This window comes from Manis javanica, chromosome 10 (genome assembly GCF_040802235.1).
Source record: "Manis javanica isolate MJ-LG chromosome 10, MJ_LKY, whole genome shotgun sequence".
In the NCBI taxonomy this organism is placed as follows: domain Eukaryota; kingdom Metazoa; phylum Chordata; class Mammalia; order Pholidota; family Manidae; genus Manis; species Manis javanica.
This window is the reverse complement of record NC_133165.1, coordinates 97317934-97342081: the sequence shown is the minus strand read 5'-3', so window position 1 is coordinate 97342081 and position 24148 is coordinate 97317934. Positions and strand designations below refer to the sequence as shown.

At 38.3% G+C, this 24148-nt stretch overlaps 1 long non-coding RNA gene across 1 annotated transcript in view; it reads right to left on the bottom strand.

Moving 5' to 3' along the window:
* Positions 1–669: 669 nt before the first annotated feature.
* Positions 670–24148, bottom strand: part of LOC118973303 (uncharacterized) — a 187495-nt gene continuing 164016 nt past the window's right edge. Inside the window, exon 5 of the long non-coding RNA XR_005062568.2 lies at positions 670–857. This is a non-coding gene — a long non-coding RNA (uncharacterized lncRNA). The remainder of the gene's footprint in view (positions 858–24148) is intronic.

Genomic DNA, 24148 nt, shown 5'->3' with positions numbered 1-24148 from the left:
CAGAATGACCACTACCCAAAACACAAGAAATAATGTGTTAGTGGAACCCTCCTATACTGCTGGGAAGGTAAACTGGTGCAGCCACTGTGGAAAGCAGTATGGAAGTTCCTCACAAGACTAAAAATAGACATACCATACAATCATACAATTCTAGGAATTTACCTAAAGAAAACAAAATCTCTTATTCCTCTATGCTTATTGCCTCATTATTTACAATAATCAAGATACAAAAACAACCAAAGTGTCCATCAATAGATGAATGGATAAATGTGGTAACATATACACAATGGAATATTATTCAGCCATCAAAAAGAAATAAATCTAGCCATTTGTAACAACATGGATGGATATAGAGGGTATTATGCTGAGTAAAATAAGCCAGTATAATAAGAGAAAGACAAATACTGTGTGATTTCACTTACAAACAGAATCTAAAAACAAAATGAACAAAACAACAATCAGCTCATAGACACTGAGAAGTGACTGGTGGTTACCATGGAGGAGGGGTTGGGGTAGGAAGGTGAAATAGGTGCAGGGATAAAGAATAAATATAAATTAAAAAATAGTAATAGTAAAATATAAAAAAATCAAATTTAAAGGAAATAGATTTGAAAGTTGAGTTGCTTTTATTTTATTATTTTCATGTGTTTTTCAATATGTGATTTTTTTTTTCATCATTCCATTTTTAAGCCAAGTCAGTGAGAAAACTAATTTTCATATACAAGTAAGGTTCAACACTGGGCCTAATCCTTGTCTTTCTCTATGACCAACGGTGGTTAGGAATGGATGTTGGGAAGGAGGTGTGGAAACCAGAGTTCTTACCACTGCTCTTGCTCTCTGGGTAGCAGTTTCTCCATCTGTAAAATAGTGCATTAAACAGATCATTTCTACAGCTTCTCTAGTTCTAAACTTCCATAATTCTTAATTTTTTCACTTTCTTCCCTCAAAATTGAAAGTAACTCTGTATGGGGGCATATCCAGCAGGCACTGCAAAGTGGAATAAATATGACAAATTAAAAATCAAAACCCACAGCAAACTTCTGATTAGGTTCTGGAAGACAAAGGCCTAGATCATAACACATTAAAGAAATGTATTTTCCCCTTGCTACCTCAGGCTTTCTGATTTAGTATAGAAGGATCAAGAGAAGAAATAAGAAATGTCTGGGAAGATTTGATCTGCTTATAATTCTAATCCAATTATAAGCAGAAAATGCCAAATATATCTTCTAAAAGCCCATCATTAGATTCCTTGCTCATTTTTATAACTTTAAGAGTTTAGATAGTTTTGATGTAAATTCTAGACTCTTGGGTACTTTTCATATTCAGCCAACATAAGAAGTAAATATGCAAAACTTTACAAGATCAAAAATCCATCCTCAAGGACACTTAATTGGATTCATTTCTTTTCTTTTCCTCCCTCTCTCTTTTTTTCTTCTTCTTTTGTTTTACATCATATTTTCGAAAAGGATGACCTGCTTTTGTGGTACGATAACAAAGATGCCTGACACAAAGTTGGCATTCAATAAATGCAAAGTATTATTATTCATGCTTTCAACAAATACTTATAAAGTGATAGGCACTGGGAATAAAAATGCTGTACAAAAACAGCCATGCTCATGGACCTTAGAGCTAGTGGAGAAGACATGAACAGTTCAAAGTAAAGGTATATCTTCTGTGAGAAGATACAACAAGGAAGCTAGTCAAGGAGGCCAGGGAAAGCTTTCTTGAAGAGGAGGCAGTAGAGCTGAGAGCTGAAGGATGGGTAAGCAAAGGTAAGAGGCAAGTTTCTGTAAGCAGAGGGAAAAAGCAGGTGCAAAGGCCCTGAAGTGAGAAAGCACATGCTAAGTATGAGAGAAGTAAAGAAGATTGCTCTAGAAAAAGCAATGTAGAGGCATATTGTTAGATGAAACTGGAGATATAAGCAAAGGCCATGCCATTGAAAGCTTGGTTGGCTGTGTTAAGGAGTTCTGATTTTTATTCTAAGAGGAATGGGAAACTAGGCAAGAATTTTAAGAAATAGGGTGGGTGGAAGAGATGATGTTATAGATTGTTGTTTCTGAATTGATCATTATAAATTACATATTCTTTCTGAGAATTCCTTTAAGGTTTTCCCTCACCTTATTTCCAATTTTTATAATTTACGGGGCATTTTCTATTACAGTCTTTCCAATTAGACACGACTCCCCAAATAAAATTAATCATTATGGTGGGCTTGGATTTAATTCTATACATGAAGAATGCTGATCTAGTCATATGCTCATATTATGCAGCCATAAACACTTTTTTGATGAACAGACTCAGAAACCAGATAGGGTTATCAAACACTGACAGTTCTAAGATACTATATTTCTACTTATATTATTTCTTTTACTAAGAAAGGAATAACAATTTAAAATTAGCTGTTTAATCCTCTAGATCTTAGAAACCAGTAATTCCTATTTTTCTTTTAAATTAAAGGCTCAAATATGACTTTTGCAAGGTAAAATATAGTCTTATGTATTTAATCACTTCTGGAAAGAATCACAAATACTGTACTGGTCACTAAAATTGATTGAGAGAAAAAGGGTCAGAATAACTGGTAAATGAAAACCACTGTCAAGTTCTTGATAATAAGGGTGAATGTAATAACCACATTGTTTTTCTTGTGAAATCTTCATAAGACTGTATGTCAATGATACCTTAATAAAAAAATTAATTTAATTAAATTAACAAGTCAAAAAAAAAAGAGAAAACCATTGTCAACTTGGGTTACATGAGATGTGGTTATTTCTGATGAAAATGAAAGTCATGGCTACAATGCTTTAAACAAGGGTTTGGGTTAAACCTTTTAAAATAGAAATATTTTGGTTCTAATATGGTGGCATAAAGTTATCATTTTTATTTTATCCTGTTGGAAACCCCTCTCACTTGAAGAAATTAGGTAAATGTGAATAAGAAATTTAAGCTCTATATCTGATGAAATTAGGAAAGAGTTGAAACTTTAGCTCAGAAAATGGATTGCAGTGACTGACAACAGTAGTTTGGATCATATGGAGGTTCGTGCAGGAGGATGAACAGGGGAGATCCTTCAGGGGCAGGAATCAGAAAGAGCTATTATTCTTTCCAAGCACAAGGTCAAAACCTAAATACTTGTTCTACTACCACATCTCTCCAGATGGAGACAGGAGTTTCCTCAGACCTAAACTGGTTCTGAAAAGCAAAAGAATTCTTCCCTAGCCACATATAGAAACTTCCTGCAAATAGCGGGTCAGAAAAAGAAAAATTTCTACTTCCAGATGGGCGATCAAAAAGGGACAGATAAGGATACTACAATAAAGAAAATCAGAAAAGGAATTACAAATATGAATATAGAGGAAGAACACTCACCAGAAAAATGTTTCAATGGAATGGATGAAAACTCTGACAAATATTTAACTGTGAATTAAATACTACTATAACTACTACTACTACTAGGATAATTATATCTACAAAGCAAGAACACAAACTAGAATACAGGACCCCAAGGAAGAGAAGGTTAGGAAAGAGGAAATGAAGCATGAGCAACCAGAGACTTGCAAAATAAGTAGAAGAAAAATAAAGCTGAGAAGTGAAGGTGAAATTAGAAGGAGCATAAGAGTATAGACATTGCCTAAACATAGCAAGAGATGCTAAGAATGATGTAGGAAAATTAAGTACAATTAAAGGGAAGTGGGTGAAGGAAGAAAGGAAGAGCATGAGAGAGGTAAGGAAAGAAAGAAGGGGAAAAAGGGAAGGAGTTAAGATCGAAAAGAAGAAACTTAAGAGTAGTTATGGACAGGTAAAAAGTCCAACACACACATAACTGGAGTCTCAGAAAAAGTAATTAGACAAATGTTAAAATATATAAAGAATAATTTTCAAATTTAAAAAAAGAATTTAATCTTCCTACTGGAAAAGTACATTATTCCAAGAAAAAAATGACTCCATATGCTTAAAACTAAGAAGTTATTAGAATGCAAAACAAACAATACTTTGGCTCTCCAGGCAAAATGGTAAAGTAAGTAGTAATACTAACTTTATTAATTTAAAATAAATTCAAAAATTAAAAAATCTAAAAAGCCTTAAAATTCTCCAAAATAAACACAAACTATGAAATCCTAAAAATAGAAAGTGTCACTTTATAATCTAAAGCTAGCCAAAATGCCATTCCAGTATAAAAAAAGTCAACAGTTTACAATGCTTAAATGCTTAAAGTTCTTTATAATTCAGAGAATGCTTCCCATGGAAACTCATGAGCGCTACTAAAAAATAAGCTCAAGCAAACTCGGAAATAACGGGAAAGGAGGCAGGAAAGGAGATGGGCCTGCTGCCTGCAGACTGCTCCAGAGGCAGCTGTGAGTCCAGCACTTGACCTGCCACCACTAGAATAAAGTTTGGAATAAACCCTTTTATAAGTAACGTTCAGTTGTTATTCGGTTTCCCTGAATCCAGAATGAACTTGCCTGGGGGCAATTCCTCTCAGGTGAGACAGTCACAAAGAAAACATAAAACTTACTCAAATGGCACATAAGAAAACCAGAAAACAAAATCACCCACACCTGGAAAATTGAAAGCTCTTCCTTTATTAAAGTAAGAGTTAGTAAATTAAAATACAGAATATACAGAGATTTAACAAATAAATACAAAAGAAAGTCTTTAAAAATTCAACAATACACCCACATATAATAAAAGATAAAGTATTAACTAATATATTCAAAAGGAAGGCAGAAACACAGAAAATAAGAAATAATTACAGATACAGAGGAATTTAATCATATTAGCTGACTTTGATCAACAACTTCGCAAATTAATTTGAAAATCTGGTTCAGATGGGTAATTTTCTAGGAAATTAACATACCAAAACTGACTTCAGAAAAGAGAGAAAAATCTAAACTGATAAATTACTACAGAAGAAATACAAAAATTTGTTCAACAGCTTAATCCTCCAATCCTCCAAAAAGAGCCCAAGGCTCACTGGGTTCACAGGGAATGTTCTAAAAAAACTTTTAAAAATAACTAATCTTCATGTATTTTAAATTTCCCAAGACCACAGAAAAGAAAAGAAAGGTTCATAGTTCATATTTTTTTTGTATGTAGTAATGGAAATATTGATGCAGAACCTCAAAAATGGTTGCACAGAAACTACAAAGTAATCAGATTTATGAACATAAATAAACAAAGTTCTTACAAAATATTATTATGGAGAACCAGTAAGCATATTAAAAACAATACACTAGACCAAACGGGGATTGTTTGAGGAATGCAAGATTTATTCTTTATTTGGAAATCTATTACTCTGTTAGTAAGGTCTAAGGAGACAAATCATGATATTATCAAACAGGCTAAAATAAATGTATGAAAAAATTCAGCATCCATTCTTGAGAGAAAATAAAGTCAAAATATATGGGACAATATATTAATCTAGCCTCCTTGCTTTCATCTCTGCCCCTTCCTGTTGATAGTCTATTCTTCACATGTCAACCACAGTGATGGTAAGGAAAGTAAAATCACATTATTCCTATGCTGAAGACCCTCTAATGCTTCTTCATCTCATGCAGAGTGAAAACCAAGTCATCACAATTGCCACAGGCCATCCCCGACCTGCCCCACTGCCTCTCTGGCATCATCTTCGGTCTCTTTCCGTTGTTAACTGCTCAGTCCATCAGGATTCTCTGCTTTCCTTGAATATGCCAGGAACCCTTCTGCTCCAGGCCCTTGGATTTGCTTGGGAAAGTCTCAGCCCACATTGCCATATGGTTTACTCCCTCACTGTCCCTAATTCTTTTTTTTTTCAAATATCACTTTAGGGAGGCCACTCCTGATCTAAACATCTGAACTCTGACACCGTATCCCCCTTGCTTGCTTTGTTTTTTTCCATAGCATTTCTCATCTTCTGTCATCTATATAATTTACTTCTTTACTTTCTTTCTTTTCTATTTCCACTGGAAAATAAGTTTCATATGGTCAGATATTTTTTCCCATTTTTTTTTCAGTGTTGTTCACTAAGGCCCGGCATATAACATTATATCTGTTGAACAAATGTATTAATGGAACATTATGCAAAGTGTGAAAAAGTCCTTTATATGTAGTTGTGGATGAATGTCTAAGATTATTTTTAAGTGAAAAATGTAAGATGCAGTAGGGTATGTAAAATATGCTACTATTTTGTGTAGAAGCAGAAGGAAGAGTGGGGGAGGAGAAGACGGAGGCAAGCACTGGCGGAGGTGGGAGATAAAACAGGTCCCTATTGGTATAGGCAGAAATGGCTTCTAGAATTCTATCCCAGAAACTGGTAAGACTCAGTGCCTTTGGGGGGGGGGCAGGAGGAGACTGTTGATTATACAACCTTCTGTTTCTTTTGAATGTGACATGAGACTATTTCAACAATAAAAGAATAATTTAAATGACCAAACGGCATAGAGAGAAAGAGTTGGATTCCAAGTAAATATATACACACACACAATACACAAAAACATATTAAAATGAGTGAAATAACATTTTGCCTTTTCCAAATTCTGGAGTAGAAGAAAACTACTCCAGCAGACATTTGTATATTATATAGGTTAATATATATTTCAAGGTAGTTTTAGTGGACTTTTGAGTTTTTGGTTTTTGTGTCACTTCTCTGTTTGGCATCCAGTCCCCTGCTTATGGTATACCCCTCATTTTGACTTAAGAGGAAACACCTTTCACCGTGTGCTTTAGGCTGAGAGATGGAGCAATAATACAGGCTAAACCAATTAGTGTGTTCGCACCCTCTCACCACAGCTAACAAGTTCAGATCTGGACTCTTAACCAACTGAGGCTAATCAAATGACAGTAAGATTTAAGTCTAGAAGTGTTCATTAATTTGTTGAGGAAGCAGACTCCCTCTTATACCGATCAGGAGCTGCAAGTCTGAAATGGACCAGAGTTACCTTATGGACAATGTACTCAATCAGTGGCAGCAGTGAGACCTAGATCAAAGCCTGCCTGAAGGTACTTACGGGCTTTTTAGTTCATATTAGATAACAAATTTCCTTTTCCTATGCCAGCTTGAGTAAGCTTGTATATCACTCATAACTGAGGAGTCTTGACAGAGTAGCTATTATTCTCCTGACCCACAAACTCTAGAATTCTGAAATATTGAGAAATCTTCCCCAAGGTCACACTGCAAGAATTGTTGAAATGATTTGAACTCAGGATTGTCTGTCTCCAAAGCCTTCTTTCTTCCTACAACACCTGGTATGGTAAGGTTTCAGATACCATGAAGAGAGACGGAGAAAGAAAAAGACAAAAAGTGAGAGAGACTGGGAAAGAGAGAGACAGAGAGAAAGAGGCAGAGGAGAGACAGAGAAGAGACACTCTTGTTGGACATCATCACATAGAAGAAAACAATCAATAAAGGGGCAAAATTCTCTGAATGAAGTCGACACAACCATTAAATGAAATAGTCATGCCATGTTAAAGACCTAAAGGTTATTTCATGCACTTGGCAGCACTCTAACCGCTGAATGTATTCAAACCACCTTTTAGGTTTTCTCTTAGAGAATGTGACCAAAGACTTTTGAATACCAGGGAAAGGTTGAGATTTCATTGACCACTTCCTTCACACCTTTCCCTAAGCCCCTGCAGAATAGAAACATAAGAGGTAAACCAATGAAATACAGTTAATAATTTAAGTTATGACTTATTCTTGTCAGTATTTCTTTTGACATTTTCTAAAAAGGAAAAAAAGTGAACAAAAAACTTGCCCCAGGATTCCAAACTGCAGGTGGCATCAAAAGAACTAAAACCAAGAGGAAAAGTTCCATGCATCAGCTTCCCGCTGGCCACCAATTTCTTCTGATAAGTGCTTGTGCAAGATCACTGTAAGACATGCTCATCCACTTCTTCATCCTGTTTTCCCCGGTAGCAATAAAAATTGATTTTCTGAAACATATTTCTGGGGCTTGTGCACTATTAAGTGCTAGACAAATGAAGGTGTAATACTAATAGTTGCTTTCACTATTAGAAAAATGCGGTTCAGAACAATGATTCTCTGCCAGGGTTATTTTTGCCCTTCAGGAGACATTTGGCAATGTCTGGAGACACTTTTGGTTGTCAGAATTAAGGGAGTCAAGGTGGGAGGGGTTTATTGTTATCCAGTGCATAGAGGCCAAGCATGCAACCAAACATCCTGCAAATACACAGGACAGTCTTCACCACAAAGAATTTCCAGTCCCAAATGTCAATAATGCTGAGGCTGAGAAATTGAGTTAGAGGGAGTGAAATGTTTGCTTTGGGTGGCCAGAGCAGTATGATGATGATATAGTGTGTGTGTGTGTGCTGGGGGAATTTTATAGAGCTAGTGTATTCTCTATTGCCAATGTCTACAGCTTTCCAAAGCTGAACCTTGTCCTCACCAGTGTGTCTGAGGTAAGCATTCTGCCTGTAGGATAAATGGAAGCTCCATGACCAGGATCCTCACCTGATACTAATTTAATCTACCCATTGTATATGTGCAATGATGCAATATGCAACTTACTATGCAGGCACATACTTGTATAGCCATTGGCAATGTCATTATTGTCTGTATTGCTATAAAAAGAGGTTCCCTGGTGCTAAGTGTGGATCATAGAGAATTGAGCAAGTGAGGAGAGCAGGAGAGCAGAGGCCAAGAGCAGAGGCTGAGAACAGAGGCAGTTTCTGGGCAGAGGCTAAGCTGAGGGAGCAGAGACTGAGATGGACTTGCTACTTTAGACTGCCAGATACAGACATGATTCTAACACTCAATCTACCACCATGAGAATAAATGTTGCTATGAGCCCCTCTTTACCCCTGACATTTCATTGCCATTATTTGGTCTCACTGATTCCAGAGTGAGCTTGCCTAGGCTGAGACCCTCAGGCAGGATTTGCTGCAGACTGAAAATGGAAAAGACTGCCCTCATGGAAGGGGTACTTCAGTGGGCTGTCCCTATGGATGGGGAGACACTCGGCTATCCCCCAGAGGGCATATGGTCTGAGGTGGCTTGCCTCCTAGAGGAGTGGGCCCCTCCCCAGGACTTGGGGGAGGGGGAGGTGACACCTGAGGCAGTAAAGGAGGCCCTCTGCAAAATAGGGAATTCCTTAGTGAAATAGAGTGCCCACAAGTCAGCAGGAGCTGTGGGTTGGCTATTTCTCACAGTGTTAAGAAAAGCCATAAAGGAGAAGGATGTATTCTTGCAAGAAGCACGGGAAGAGGCAGCATAAGAACATGAGCTGTAAGGTGCTGTACAACAAAAAAAATTTGTTGATGACTGAGATGGCATCACTGAGAGGTGCTGTGGATGGGGTGAAGGAAGTGATGGTAGCACAAGAAGAGGCCGCAGGAGAACACAGGTTGCAAAGTGGTGTGGGGGAGGTAAAGGATGCAGTGGTGCCATCAGCTCTGGAAATGGTGGAAGATACATCAGACAAGGATGAAGGGGTGGAGGTGGTGCCGGAGGAACCAACCCCTCCTCTATTGAAATCCCACACATTGTAGTTAAAAAAAAATTAAGATGTAGCAACTGCAGGTTCTGACGGAAGAGGTGCAGCCCCCTCCCCAGGTCGTGGAGCACTCCATGCTCCACCCCTATACTCAGGCAGAGCCGGTGGATTTGGGCTCCCAGTTCTGGGGGAAACCTTTGGAGTCCATGTCAGCCTGGCTCTTGTGTCTTTGGGATGTAGGGGTGGATGAGATTATTCTGTCTGAGTTAGAAATGGGAAAGCTGGCTTCCTTGACAACTCATCCTGCCCTGTGGCAGCTATTACAAAATGCATACCAGAGCCCAGGGAACCAAACACTCCATCCTTGATTGTCTGACGGCCACACTTCGCACTGTATGGCCCAACCAGGGTGATTTACCAAGTTTTCCCTCTAGATGGCAGACATATGCTGAGCTCCAACAGGTGTTATGGGAGTTGAGCATGAAAAATGCCATTTATAACCCAGGATGTCATGACCCAGATGAGGAGTTGTTTACCATGGGGATGAGGGGTATGGTGCTTCAAATGGCTCCCCTGTCCCTCTTTGGGCCCCTAGTGGCCATTCTTGCCCCTCGTACAGGGCAACCCATAAATGAGGTTACCTGTACTGTAGCAGATTTTGGAGAGATGGAAGCAATGTAAGCATGCAAGGGAGTGTGGTCTGCTACTAAAAGGAATAGTTCAAAGGGCCCTGTGAAGGTCACAAGGACCCAGATGTGAGTTGATCTGATAAAGGCAGGAGCAGATAAAGAGAAATTGTATGGGAAGTCAGGTAAAATCTTATTGGAGTGGTGGCAACAATTGAAGCCAGAGCAGAGGTTTCCATTGTTGGCTATGGTGAGGACCAAGAAATGGAAGCTGGAGACAAAGCCACAAGTCTGGCCCATGTGCCTGAAGGACCGCCTGCTGGAGAGTAAGCAGACCTTGCCTGGAGCCTCACAGGAAGATGACTGGACAGTGGTTTGAAGGGAGGGTCAAAACACCTGCCTTGGGAGACCAGGTGGGGACCAGAGGCCACATTTGAAATGCCAGTTCATTGGCCCCCAGTGAATGTGCAACATGTCACAGCTCTGGTGGACATAGGAGCTGAATGCTCACTGATTTACAGCAACCCTGAGAAGTTTCCTGGGACTCCTGCTATTATAGATGGATATGGGGTAAGGCTATTAGAATGAAACAAGCCTGAATCCCAATGGGAATAGGGCGCCTAATACTATGTATGATGTTATGCTTACTTCTGATTCTCTTACAGACAAATGTGGCATTAGTGCAAGAGGTTTTGGGTCTTTTAGGCTACTGGAGAGTGTTTATCCTGTACTCAACACAAATGCTGAAGCCCTTATACAGTTTGGTATAAAGGGACAGTAGGTGGGGCTGAGATGAAACATGTGCATTTACTTTTGCTGCTGCAAAATGGGAAGTCAAGGCCAAAAAGGCTTTGAATGTGACAGACCCATCAAGGCCCTATGAGCTGGCTGTTCATATAACCAGAGACAGTAATGACATGGGTCTCTGGTAATGGCTTGAACAAACTCGCCAACCTACTGGGTTCTGGTCACAACTCTGGAAAGGAGCAGAGGTATGGTACACCATAACAGAAAAGCAATTGGCTGACGTATACCAAGTCTTGCTAGCTATGGAACCCGTCACTGGAACAGCCCTGTTAATGGCCATTTGCCACTGGCATCCCCACAAAATGATGAAGCAGACAAATTAGGGCAGAAGACAATGTGGGCTATAGCCTGATGGTGGGGCCTATCTTTGACTTTGAAAAAGTTAACAGAACCCAACAGTAATGTATTGTGTGGGACCAAATCCCACAGGAACCTAGAGACTCCATTCAGTAGACATGGCCTTGGACATTTTGACACATGGACTAGCAATGGCTGGACCTCCTGGCACCTTGGGGACAAGGCCTGGATGCTGACCTCCTGTGTATCCCTGGAATAACAGCAGAGTGGCCCCCAAAGATCATGGTAGTGTACCCTAAATGGCTGGAAGGTAAGTGCATCTTACTGAGGAGTTTTGTTTTATCTTTATGGCCAGTGCATGTACGTCCAGTAGCAATATACACAGACCCCTCAGTAACCCCCACAGGAAGAAGAGTAAAGGTATGGTATACTAGAAATGGACAGGACCCCCTTCCTGCTACAGTGTTATCACAGGACCACTCTCTTGCATGCATACTATCTGATGGACAAGATTTGCCTATGTTGGTGTTATTAAAACGTGTGTGTTATCACCCTTAAGTTTAATTTCCTCCAATGTCTTTGTTGATTGGGCACACACTCTCACAGAAAACTGATGCTTGCTGGGTGTGCATGGAGCTCTCTACAAGTTCTATTATTGGCCTGCTGTGGAAAGTGTGAGTCATGGACTCATCTTAGTAGAACTGGTTTGAATATGGCTGGAATGACCACTTGGTGGCAATCAATCTCCTCAGGCTTAAGGACAACTACCATTACTATAATTTTGTTCTTTGTACCATAATTTCTGTTGTTATTTGTATGTTGTTATAGCCTCTGATGCTGTTGTCAAATCTGGTTACAATGCTCCAGCTTTCTTGCACAGTCCCATAGTAGAAGACTGAGGGTGCGTAGATTGTGAGGTGGGAGAATACTAGAGGGGTGGAGTGTAGGGAAAGCAGAAGTCTGATGGCCAGGATCCTCACCTGATACTAATTTAATTTACCCATTGTACACATGCAGTGACACAACATTTACTGCACAGGCACATACTTGTATACCCATTGGTGATAAGCCATTATTGCCTGTATTACTATTAAGAGAGGTTTCCTAGTGCGAAGTGTGGATCCTAGAGAAATGAGCAAGTGAGAAGAGAGCAGGAGAGCAGAAACTCAGAGCAGAGGCAGTACCTGGGCAGAGGCTGAGCCAGAGGAGCAGAGACTGAGATGGACTTGCTATTTTAGACTTGCCAGGTACAGATGTGACTCTAACATTCAACCTACTGCTGTGAGAATAAAGCTTTGTATGAGCCCCTTTTTACCCCCAGTGCTTCATTGTCAATATTTGGTCTCACTAAATCCAGAGTGAACTTGCCCAGGGCTGAAACCCTCAGATGAGACACTGTCAATCAAGTCATCATCACCCAATGGCAATTTCAGGCTGCCCTTGTGGAAAGAAATTCATGTAGGAAAGATGGTTTTAATAACACCTATAAAATTAGTCTCAAATCTGAGTCATTAAAATATCTTCAGATGTGCATTTTGGTTGTTGCAGTTTGGAGTAGCTCTTGTCGTTTTGAAAGCATTGACACATTTTCAGGATGTTTTTGTCCTATCCTCAATTTCAGCACCTGTTCACCTAATGAAAATGGAAATGACTCTCTGTTAAGCCTATGTTGCTATGTACTAATTTCCTAAACCTTCCTGTCTCCCCATGCATTGTATCTCCTCTCATCACCATTAACAGGTAAATAGTCTTTTCAACCATCTGAGGTCATACTTCAACATACTTTGAGAGGCTCCTAGAAAATGCATTTTAAATAAACTCATTAGTGAAATATGTATAATCAAATAACATGCTTAAAGGAAAGAGAAATGCTACAAAAAGAGTGGGTTCCCTAGCAAGCCTTTTACCTTGTCTCACAAACCTGAAAGGTCCTCCCTATGGAAGTGGAGAGTGAGGGCATGGAGACCTCTCCTCACTGTTTAGACCCACTAAAACACCACAGAGAGAGGCGGTCATGTCAGAGAGAATTCATGAATAGCCATTCCTCCCTGATCAAATCTGAATGTTTTGGTATAGTTCTATATTTTAGTAATAAACATGACTCAGACTTACTATTTTAAAAATCAGCTTGAGTAGCTATAGTAAAAAATAAAACCCCCTTTTACCCAGTTCCTTCCCTCCTCTGAAGAAACCAGTGTCACCAATTTATTGTGAATCCATCCATATCAATTTAATATTTTTCATTTAGCAAGTATTTGCAGAGTATCTACTATGTGTTTGGCTGATGGGTTTATAATGGTGAACCAGAGAGATATGATTCCTGCATTTAAGTACCTTACGTTTTAGTGAAGGTAGAAAAAAAAGAAAAGCAACAACTTCAGATTAACATATGAATCAAAGTTGTATAAATTCACAAAGTAAGTTGTGATCAGCAGAAGGAAGGAAACAAACACAGGGCTGGGATAGAAAATACTGAGAGGGCTGCACTAGGTACTTTATGGTGTCAGAAACCAGAAGTGACATGACCAGAAAGGCAACTGAAGAACAGACAGGAAAGTTCTGTAAGTTGCTTTATTCTCTCAACATATAATAGACATTCATCCATGTTAACTCATAAGGATCTATTCTTTCTTTTAATTAATAATCTGAGATTATTATCACTGATAGTCTTGTTCCCTAAGGATAAAATAATAAGCAATATCTTTGTCTTCATTGACCTAACAATCTAATGGTTGAGTTTTTATACATCTGATTATTTTAATGGCTGCATAACATTCCATTATGTGATGCATTAATACTTATTTATTTGTGCTCCTATGGATGGACATTTTGGTCTTTATTTTTCTAGTTTAACTATACAATCAAAACTTCTGGAAACATCTTTGCTAATATATGACTGAGTATATTTTTATAGGATACTTTCTAAAGTATCTACTATGTGACAGCACAATTATTAATGTGTCATTCATAACCTCACAATAACACTTTAAAGTATGTGAAGTTATTATCCCCAGTGTATACACATGGAGAGCACAGCACAGATATGTTGGGAAATTTATCAAAGACTCTAAACTGGTAAGTGTCAGAGCCTGGACATAAAGCCAGACAGACTGGCTCTAGGGTCTGCTATAGCCTCTCCTAAGGGATAGAGATTCAGATTATGTTTTCTGGTTGCAAAAACCTAATATGTGTTTATTATTTAGAATTTGAGAAATACAAATAAGAAAAAAACTTAGTTTTCTTGAAATCTTTTTAATAGTAACTTATAATAAAAATGTCATTTGTCACTGTATCCAGTCAGGAAGTATAAAGCAATTAAAAGTAATGTCATAGTGAAAGAATCTGATTAGTGGATGTTACAAAAAGAAGGTCCTATAATATATTCCTAATATATGTTTATATTTATATTTCTGTTTCCCACCATCTTGACCATTACCTAGGGAAGACTGGTAGACCAGTTGAACATGGAGCTGCACAAGCTCCCTATAAATAGCAGTCAGGGTTGAATGAGTAGTCAAGGTTTGGGGATTTCTGCACTCACTACAACTGGCTTTCCAGATGCTCCACTTGGAGACTGTAAGATTGTTACACTCTTTAGGAAGCAAAAGAAGCCAAAAGATGAGCCAAACAATGCTTCCAGGATATACGTTAGTATCCCAAATCCTCAGACTCCCAGGTGTCCCGTGGAAGTTCTAAGTATACTGTAGGATAGCAGCACAGAGATTAAGGACATAATTTATGGAGGCAGATGGCCTAAGTCCAAAGAGACATGACCTTGGACAAATGTTTAATTTTTCTGTGTGTTGTTTTCATTATATGTAAAATGGGGATAGTATCAGAACTTACTCAACATAAGTAGTTAGTGTAATTGTGAGCAGTGTACTTAATGTCTTTAAAGCACTCAAGATAACGTTGTCAGAGTCAGCACTTAATAACTGTCATTAGTTATTGTGCTATAGACTCTAGGTCTCTCTAAGATTTCTTCCTCACTTTCAAGAACTTAGTATTACCAAGAGGTAAGTGTATGTGTACTCAGGAAAAGAACCTGAGGGACCAACCACCCTTGGTTGTCTTTATCTAGCAGAGTTAGCATGATATTTTTCATCTTGCTTTTTCTTCCCTGTGTTCTCTAAGTTCTCTTTACTGAATATGTATTACTTTTTAGAAATAGGTTAAAAAAAACAATAATTTAGATAATTTTCACCAATCCAGCTGGGTGAGAGAAAACTGAATGATTAAGTCCTATTTTTAAAAATAGATGCTACCAATGTTATTCACGATGACTTAATTCTTAGTTGCTTAACCTCTCTTGACTGTTAGGTGTGGCCATCATGATTGCAATCATCCTCCTCCTCCTCATCACAATATGGTTTTGCTAGTGGTGATACCTTAAATAAACAGAATAATTCTAATGTTGGTCCTATCATTTTAAACCTCCATTCCCTCATTTGTCGTATGGCCTTAACAATATCTGCTCTATCAATCCTAACACTTCACAAGAAGATAAAACAATGCAAAATATTACAATGAAATAATGAGATTGGCATTTAGATATACATTAGGAACTCATTTAATTATGACTCTCATACTTATTCTTTATTCTGGGAAGGTAGATAAGAATTCTTACCCCACTTGAGGAATGAGGAAATGGAGATGGAGACACAGCATGTACAGTGGTTTCTCAGTTCATACACTGGACAGCAGCAGAGACTAACCTAAAACACGGTGTCCTGATGCCCAATCCCTTCCCAGTGGTCTTGGAGTTCAGCATTTATGTGCCTTAATCCAAAGAAGCCCTCTTCCAGCAACTGACAGCTTCTCTCTCTCTATATATTGATTCCAGCCCCACCCACCCTGCCACAACTGAGGGGATTTTTAGAACCATTTGGAGATGGGTAAAGTCCCAGTGACCTTTTTAGCCCACGAACGCTAAGAGACAAACTGAAAAGGTTTAGAAGACATGATGAGAAGCAAGGCACCCCCTACAACTCTTCATTGCCTCCACAATAATTCTGCTCCCCAACTACCTTTGAAAAATTAAGATTCTAAATGTTCTGGAGAAAGGCTTTCAATAGTGTGAGGCTGAAATATAAAATAGGATATAAAACTGAAGATGATACATAAGTAAACTGACAGAAGACACAAATTTAGTACAATCTCAATACTGCATCTTTTTAAAAGATTAAGAAATGATAACACCAAATGCTTATGGGTAGTTAACATTTGGCTAGTCATAATTTATAAAAGAGAAATCAGGAGTGATTTTTTTATTACTCTTGAAGGCATTTTTCAAATCTTCTACATTGATCATCAATTATTTTTATGTTATCAGAAGTAAAAGATGTGTAGCTAATAGAAATTGTAGTTGTTTGTATATAAATATGGGGCAGTGGTGAGGGCTGGGAGATGGGCATACATAGGCCCTTCTCCTGCTCTAGACATAGGCCCTGATGATTTAACCCAGTCAGTTTAACCCACAGTTAAATCTCTGGTTTTACCTACCTCCCTGGCTCCTTGTCAAATACACCCAGCACTAAGTAATTCAACCTGTGATGTGTCCTTGCCAGAGGTATTAGTCCAATTTAAACATGAGGGGTAGTGTTCCGGGGGCTTCTGGGAAAGAAGGTGATGTGTTCATCTGAGAAAGCCAAGATTTTCTCTTTTGTTCTGATTTGTATGATATGTAGATATAAAACTTAAAACTGTCAAGGCACTCTGCCACCATGGGAGAAGTCAGCCTCATGGAGAAGCTGGCAGTAAGGAAAGATGGGAAAGAAATAAGAACCTCTATGGCACCGGAGGAGCAGCTAAATCAAACCGACCCAGACACCAAGCATATCTTTATACCTTCCAGTTACAGAAGACAATAGGGGTCTTTCAATGTTAAAGCCAACTTACATTTTCTGTTACTTATACTACAGAGTCAGATGTAAATTTATAGAGACTCCTCTTCACTGGTATCGATTTTTAAGTAAATGCTTTATTTAGAGTAACTTCCCAATTGCATTTTTTCTCAGTATGTTCTTTTGAAAAAAATAGGGATTGGATTAGATCATCTCTATGTCTAAAAAAACCTATGCTTCCTTGAAAATTGAAACTACAATTATATGAAATTTTTGAATTTTAGATGTTTCAAACTTAAGCTTCAGGTGTTTTATGAAGCTGTTTTCTTTATGACAAATTCCCCCAATTTAGAGGAAATTCTGCCAGCTTTGGCTATGTGCATATTTATAGTCCTTAAAAGTGGAGAGAATAAACTAGAGATGAAAAATGTAGACAAAGTTCATTAGCCTTATCAAATTATCAGAAATTTGATAAATAATTATAAACTAACTGCAATAAGATATATGCATAAAACCAACCTTTGATTTCTTTGAAAACAACTGTTTCCTCAACAACTTAAATCTTTAATCACATGTAATGTATCCTCAAGTATAGAACACATAAATAAATGTCCTTTCAATTTTGTTTGAATCTGGATTATTTTCCACATGATTGTTAGTTAAGAAGGAGATTCTACTCTCTACCACATTTAAATAATGGTCTAAAAGCATGTAATTTGGGGATTAGTCAGCAAAATGTTTATCATACACTAAATGTAATCTTTCCCACATTAACACTGTTCTTAGACTGTGGAAGGATTAACTACACCAAAGAAATATACTCATTAGCTTTTAATGATTGTAACAGACAGATACCATAGCTTTAAATTGCTTTCCAAAGTCTGGTTTCTATTTTAATAATCAATACTCTAACTAAACATTCATCATTATGAAGACAAATCCTGTAAGTCATACACATATTTCTGTTTCCCTCAGACAGACATTGATTTAGGAGGGGGAGACTAGATCCAACCTCCAGGAAACAGCTGGTCTCCTTAGATAAGGAAATCATTGAACTGGCTTTTAATATTGTAAGGAAAAAGGAGACAAAGAGGAAAAAAGGGAGACTATAGGGGCAGACAACAAAAATCTGAACTACCTAGATATGACAACACAATTTATAATTCACAGAACATAACTTAATTATATTTCTTGATAGTTGACTTTATAGGTGTGTTTTCCCCTAAGTCAAAATTGCCAGGTTGGCCATTGATAGCAGAATAAAACATTTTGAAAAAATCAAGTGGCAGGAAAGGGTTAAAAGAGAACCAATGAAATCCTGGGGCACAATGACAGGCCGCTCTTGAAAGCACAAACAGCAGTAAAAGCTTAAAGAAAGCTAAATGCCCAGGAAAATGCCTTTTTTTCCCTCTTACATCTCTGTTGCATGATGATTTACACATATGGATACATGATATTATCTGAATATATGCAAAGTTCCTGACAGAATTTGATGGAGCACTATTTGCCCAAACTTCAACAGTTTTGGAAATGAAGGTACATATCTTTTTTTTTTTTTTTGATTTCCAGGAATGTTGCCCTTTTAGGAAACAGACATAAATCAGATTCCCCTTTTTGTAGTTTCCTCAGCAAAAGTCTCTACTGGAATCTTCATAATGTCCACTTAAAAGAAAAATCATATTGCCTCTTCTATATTTGGAACTGAAGTTGTTCTAAGAAATTAAAAAGTGTATTAATGAAAGTCCATTTCATTTCAAGTCACTTGGCTGTTTAAACATAGGATTTCTTTGGTTAACTTTTTTTTTTTTTTTTTAAGAATTGAAGAAAATAGAAGGGACTTTTCTTCCCCAAATCTGTAAAATACTTAACTCTGAGAAGAGAAGCCACTGAGTCTATGAAAGAAGATACTCGGAAACTTGTAATTAGCCTGTCAAGGCTCCCCTCTCTCTTCACTCGCTTCACAAACTCCTAGGTTATCAGTAATAAAGAGAGCAGTTGCTTACATTGTATGTCATACTGCTCGTTCTTGGTATACATTTTGTTTGTTATAGTCACAAATTATTTTAGGAAATGTACTTCCAGGATTGCATAAGCCAATTGCTAATTTTCAATTAACCTAACTCCTGAATGGAGGAGTTCACAGGCAAGGATAATTCAAACCTGCAGACAATCCCTAAATCCTTGTTTTGGGGGGACTAAAATGTATTACATGATTAAAAAATACAGTTAACTTTTTAATTATATTTATCCTGCCCTAATACTAAAATGGGTTTGCTTTTCCAGGTCATACATTAATAGTAACCTTTGAACATTTCAATGATGAGGGAAGCCTCACTGTTTAAAGAAAAAAAATGTGAATAAACACAAAATGGTTAATGTTAATTCTTAGGGAGAATTGTAGGTAAGTGTACAATTTATTGCTATGTTTTGTTGAAAAACACATATAACATTAAATCATATTATTAATGATAGAGTAGTTACAAAATCATCCATAAGCCTAATACACAAATACAATTACTGTATTTTCACTCAAAATTGTGTATCACCTTCTATGTACATTCCTAATTATTGTACTTCTCTGTTTTAAGTAAAGAAAGCCTTAGAGCAAGAAAGAGAGCAAGGGTGGATAGTAAGGAGAAGAAATAATAGAAAAGGAACCTGAGGTGATTAAAAAAGGGAAGTAGAGAAGGGATAGAGGAGAAAGAAAAATCAAGAAATTGGATGGAAAGAAGAGAGACCAACAGATGGGGAAACCAGTAGAGATAAAATTAGAGGAAAAGTTAAGGAAATATTGGTAAAATGAGATCATCAAAAAAGAGGCTATGAAAGACCTCTTGTGGACATTTTAAAAGAGTCTAGAGGTAGACAGACCAAGGCTGGCATGAGGGCTTTTATTTTTCGACTCTGCTATCCTAGCACATGGCGCCAGCCTCAAGGGTCACATCCCATCGGCCAGCACATGGTCATAAGGCCAAATGTTGCAAAACAGTCTGGGGGATGTAGTCTAAAATTGGATGGCCATATGAGCAGCTGACACTGGGGCTTTGTTACCACATAAGAAGAGGAGAATGGCATAGCAGCTTTGCTGCACTGCAAATTCTTTAGCTAGCTAGCATCATCTCCACTAGAAAACAGCAATCTGGGCCCATACTGTCTCTGATGAAATCCTGGCTCAGTCCCGTACAAGCTGTGTGACTTTGTGCAAGATTCTATGTGCAATTGTTATGAGAACTAATACAGGTAAGTACTTGGAATTGTGTCTGGAACACAGCAAATACTCAAGATATGCTAATTAGTGATAGTTTATTTTTAAAATCATCCAAAAAAAATAAAGTTTGTTGCTTCTTGGAATTCTGTGCATCTTAAATATGTGTGGAGGAATAACTTTGATTTTAGAAAGTTTCTTTAGGATCTTAGTGATGTTGGTTTATTTGGTAAGAATCCTCTAAAAGTCCCTTGACATTCAAAGTTTGTCAGGTTTTTAAATTCCTTCTGGCAGTAACATTTTGTGATTCAGTGATTGCTTTATCTTTGTTATTTGAGAGATTAGGTAGGGCTGCATCACTCCTTAATGTCTAAAGGTTATGTAACATTTGAAAATTGCATTTACTTCATGATGCAGATGCTTTTTTTTTAATGTCAAATATACTCTTTTTTGTAATTGAGTTTGGGTCTCGTGGGAATAATTCTCATGAAGGCCAGTTTAAAAAGAGAGAAAGAGTCAAGGAAAAAATGCTTCAGAAATAAAAAGGTTAACCACTATTACAACTCCCAGCTATTCTTAACAACTTGTGAGCCCCTGGCCAAGGTGGTGATAGGTGAGGGTTATCATCTTCTTGACCCCTGTTGGTCACCCCCTACTTACCTAAAGCAGAGAAAATGCCAGGGATTTACTTGGCACCTTTACCTGATTTGCCACCCTTTATCTACCGAGTTTGGTGAGGTCCTATGTTTTCCCATTTCAACTACGAAAAAGCTGAAAGTTCATGAAAATGAGACAACTAGGTGAGTGCTAATTCTTCAAATACATCCCACCCCTCTCACAACTTCATTGACGCAAGTGAACTCCTAAAGATGGATTTGAATGGGACTGAGAAGCCTCAGAAAGGCATATGTTCCATGGAAAGCACCTCATCTCTGTCTTTTCTGAGGGTCTAGAGAAACATGTCCTTTTAGTCAGGTGGTGAAGGGACAGATTAATCTTTCAGTTTGCAAAACTGGTTTTGCGACCACTTCAGTGGGCACTGACACTGTGTGCAGATAGGCACGGAGGGTTTGTTTTGGGGAAGACAGAGGATTGTTTTGTTTTGGCTCAAGGATGAAGATTTTATTGTTGCTTTGTAGTTCTGAGTGTGTATGAGTGTGTGTGTACATGGATGTGTGGGTGTGTATGTTGAGGGTATCCAAGGGAGGGAGAAATGGCGCATGTGATGGACAGGTTGGCAAGATGTCTGACACACACCAGCTGAAGGTGTGCTTTTATGTGTGTCATGGAAGGTGTGGTCAGGTCCACAAGCTAAAGTGCAGGGTTTCTAAAGGGCTGCAAAACTAGGGCATAAGCAATGCTGCTTTAGGACATCACATACTGAACATACTCTTCTAATCACATCTCCAGGGGAGAGGAGTCCATGGATTAGGAAGTGTGGGTACATAATGGGCTCAGACAGACTGGCACTGTGGACCTACCATGGGCTGTGCCAAGTTGGGAAACACTGGCACCTGGGTTTGGCATTAGGTTTCAAAAATGCTAGACTTGAGAGTATTAGCCATTCTGAGTCTAGGAAAGGCATTGTTCCTGCATTTCAGCTGCTTATCATCCAGAAGACATTAACAAAACCCATGCATGTGTCTATATAAAAAGGGCATATCCATAAATGATATGTAACGGTACTGGGGTTACACTGATCAGTACAACCCATTACAATTGCCCTACACAAGTGGGCATATGGGGCAGGGAAGACAGAGAGGGTGAAGTAGGATAAACTAAATGTCAGCAGAGCTCTTTTGCAGTAACAGTAAATTTATAACAACAATAATAAATAAATAAATACCTCCTATATACTTAGAGTGCCAGCCCCAGTTCTAAGTCCTTTGTGTGTCTTAACTCATTTAATCCTCACAACATCCCTTTGAATGGTGAGCCAGTAAGCACCTAGCATTATCAACCCCACTATACAGATAAGTACACTTTAACACACAGTTTACACAAGTTAAGTAATGTGTCCAAAGCCAAACAGCTAGTAAGAGGGGAATCAGGATTTGAAACAACTGCCAACAGAATTTTTTTTACCCCAAGAATGTTCTGTTGTCATTTCTCTGCTTCAACTGCCAACAGAATGAATCAGTCAATAATAGCTCATTTCCACCACAGAGTCACAGAACTGAATGGGCAATTTTTAAGGTATCATAAATTATATTCCATGTGTGATGGAAGAGCATCAGATCTACTGATTTCTCCAGGAGTTCTAGAGGCAGGGTGGCAGCTTATATTGTTCCTCATCACCTCTGGTTCCATACTTTTGTTTTACTATTACAGCACACAGATTGTCTTATCATCCTCCACAGATTGTCTTTGCTCTGTACCTTAACACTATAGATTCAATATACAACTCCTTTTTCTTAACTTTCCAATATTCCATATATATTCATATAAGATCTTCATGTGAGTCTGTCTTGCCTGAGGGTTTCAGCCCCAGGCAAGTCACAATAGATTCAGTGAATCTGAGAAATGACAACAGAACATTCTTGGGGTGAAAGGGTTTATACCTGGCTTTATCCTCATGGTGGTAGGTTGAGCACTACAATCATGTCTGCAGCCAGCAGTCTGCAGGTCCCTAAGGCACCCCCGTCTCTGCCTCCACCCAGAGCACTGGGCAGAGCTCTTTATATAATGAATCAGTCAATAATAGCTCATTTCCGCCACAGAGTCACAGAACTGAATGGGCAATTTTTAAGGTATCATAAAACAGAATTAGACTTACGAGCAAAATCAGCTTTTTAACTCCAGTATGCTTAAGATTAAGAATCATAATTACAGAGTGGCAGTCTCAAAATGATAATATACATATGTTATATTTGGCTAGTAAAACTTTTCAAAGTGTGAATTTGAAAACTTTAGTTGAGACAAGTCCTTCCCAATTCACCCCATGCCTCACCTCTCTCTATTGTTGCAGGCAAGTCAGCTTCATCAGTTTACATTACCATTCTGGGCCATGACAGCACTTCCATTTGCCATCCTAATAACATCTCCCAGGCATTCAGCAAGTTTAATGCTTGGATTGTCAGCTCTCAGAGCCAGGAGTTGAAAACCAGAAAGCAGAATGTAGAGTATGAGGTACTGAGACTGTGGGGAAAATGGAAGTTCCTGTGGCCGGCACCCTCACCTGACCCTAAACTACTTGATGATGTGGTTGGCCTGCTGCTGGGCTACTGCTCCCACACCCATAGGCAAGAAGCTGTTATTGACTGAGTCACTGTATTAAGAGCTCCATGCAGTGCTCTGGGAGGAGGCAAAGGCGGAGGTGGATTACAGACCTGCAGACTGCTGGATGCCATCTTGATTCTAGTGCACGACCTACTGCCATGAGAATAAAGCCAGGTATAAACTCTTTTATCCCAGGAACGTTCTGTTGTCATTCCTGGGTCTCACTGAATCCATAGCGAACTTGCCTGGGGCTGAAACCCTCAGGCAACACAGAGAGTCAGTGTTAATTTCATCCATATTTTTAGCTGGAAAAAAGAAACCACTGTTAAATGATGTTTATTGTTATTTAATTATTAATCAGTAAATACACTAGCAGAATCTAAAAGAACATAGTCTTTTTCTGCATAAAACCAAACAGTATACAATTTAGTCCATGCATTAGGCTAGGGAGAGAGGTCATGAATTTATGCAGGTAAAAGCTAAGCTGCAGAGAAAGAGAAAATTGGGAAAGGAAGGAGTGTTAGAATTTTAAAGTAAGTGGAAACCTCAGATTATACCAACCAGTAAATTTAAATAAAGTCACTTTCAGCTGGCCATCCAACTTCCACTGGATTTCCCCCAAGTTTTCTGAAAGCCTTAAGGGTAGTGGCAGCTCTCATTCAATCATTTATTCATTCATTCGAAAATATGTATTAGGATCTATTCTGGGGCACTGCTCTAGGT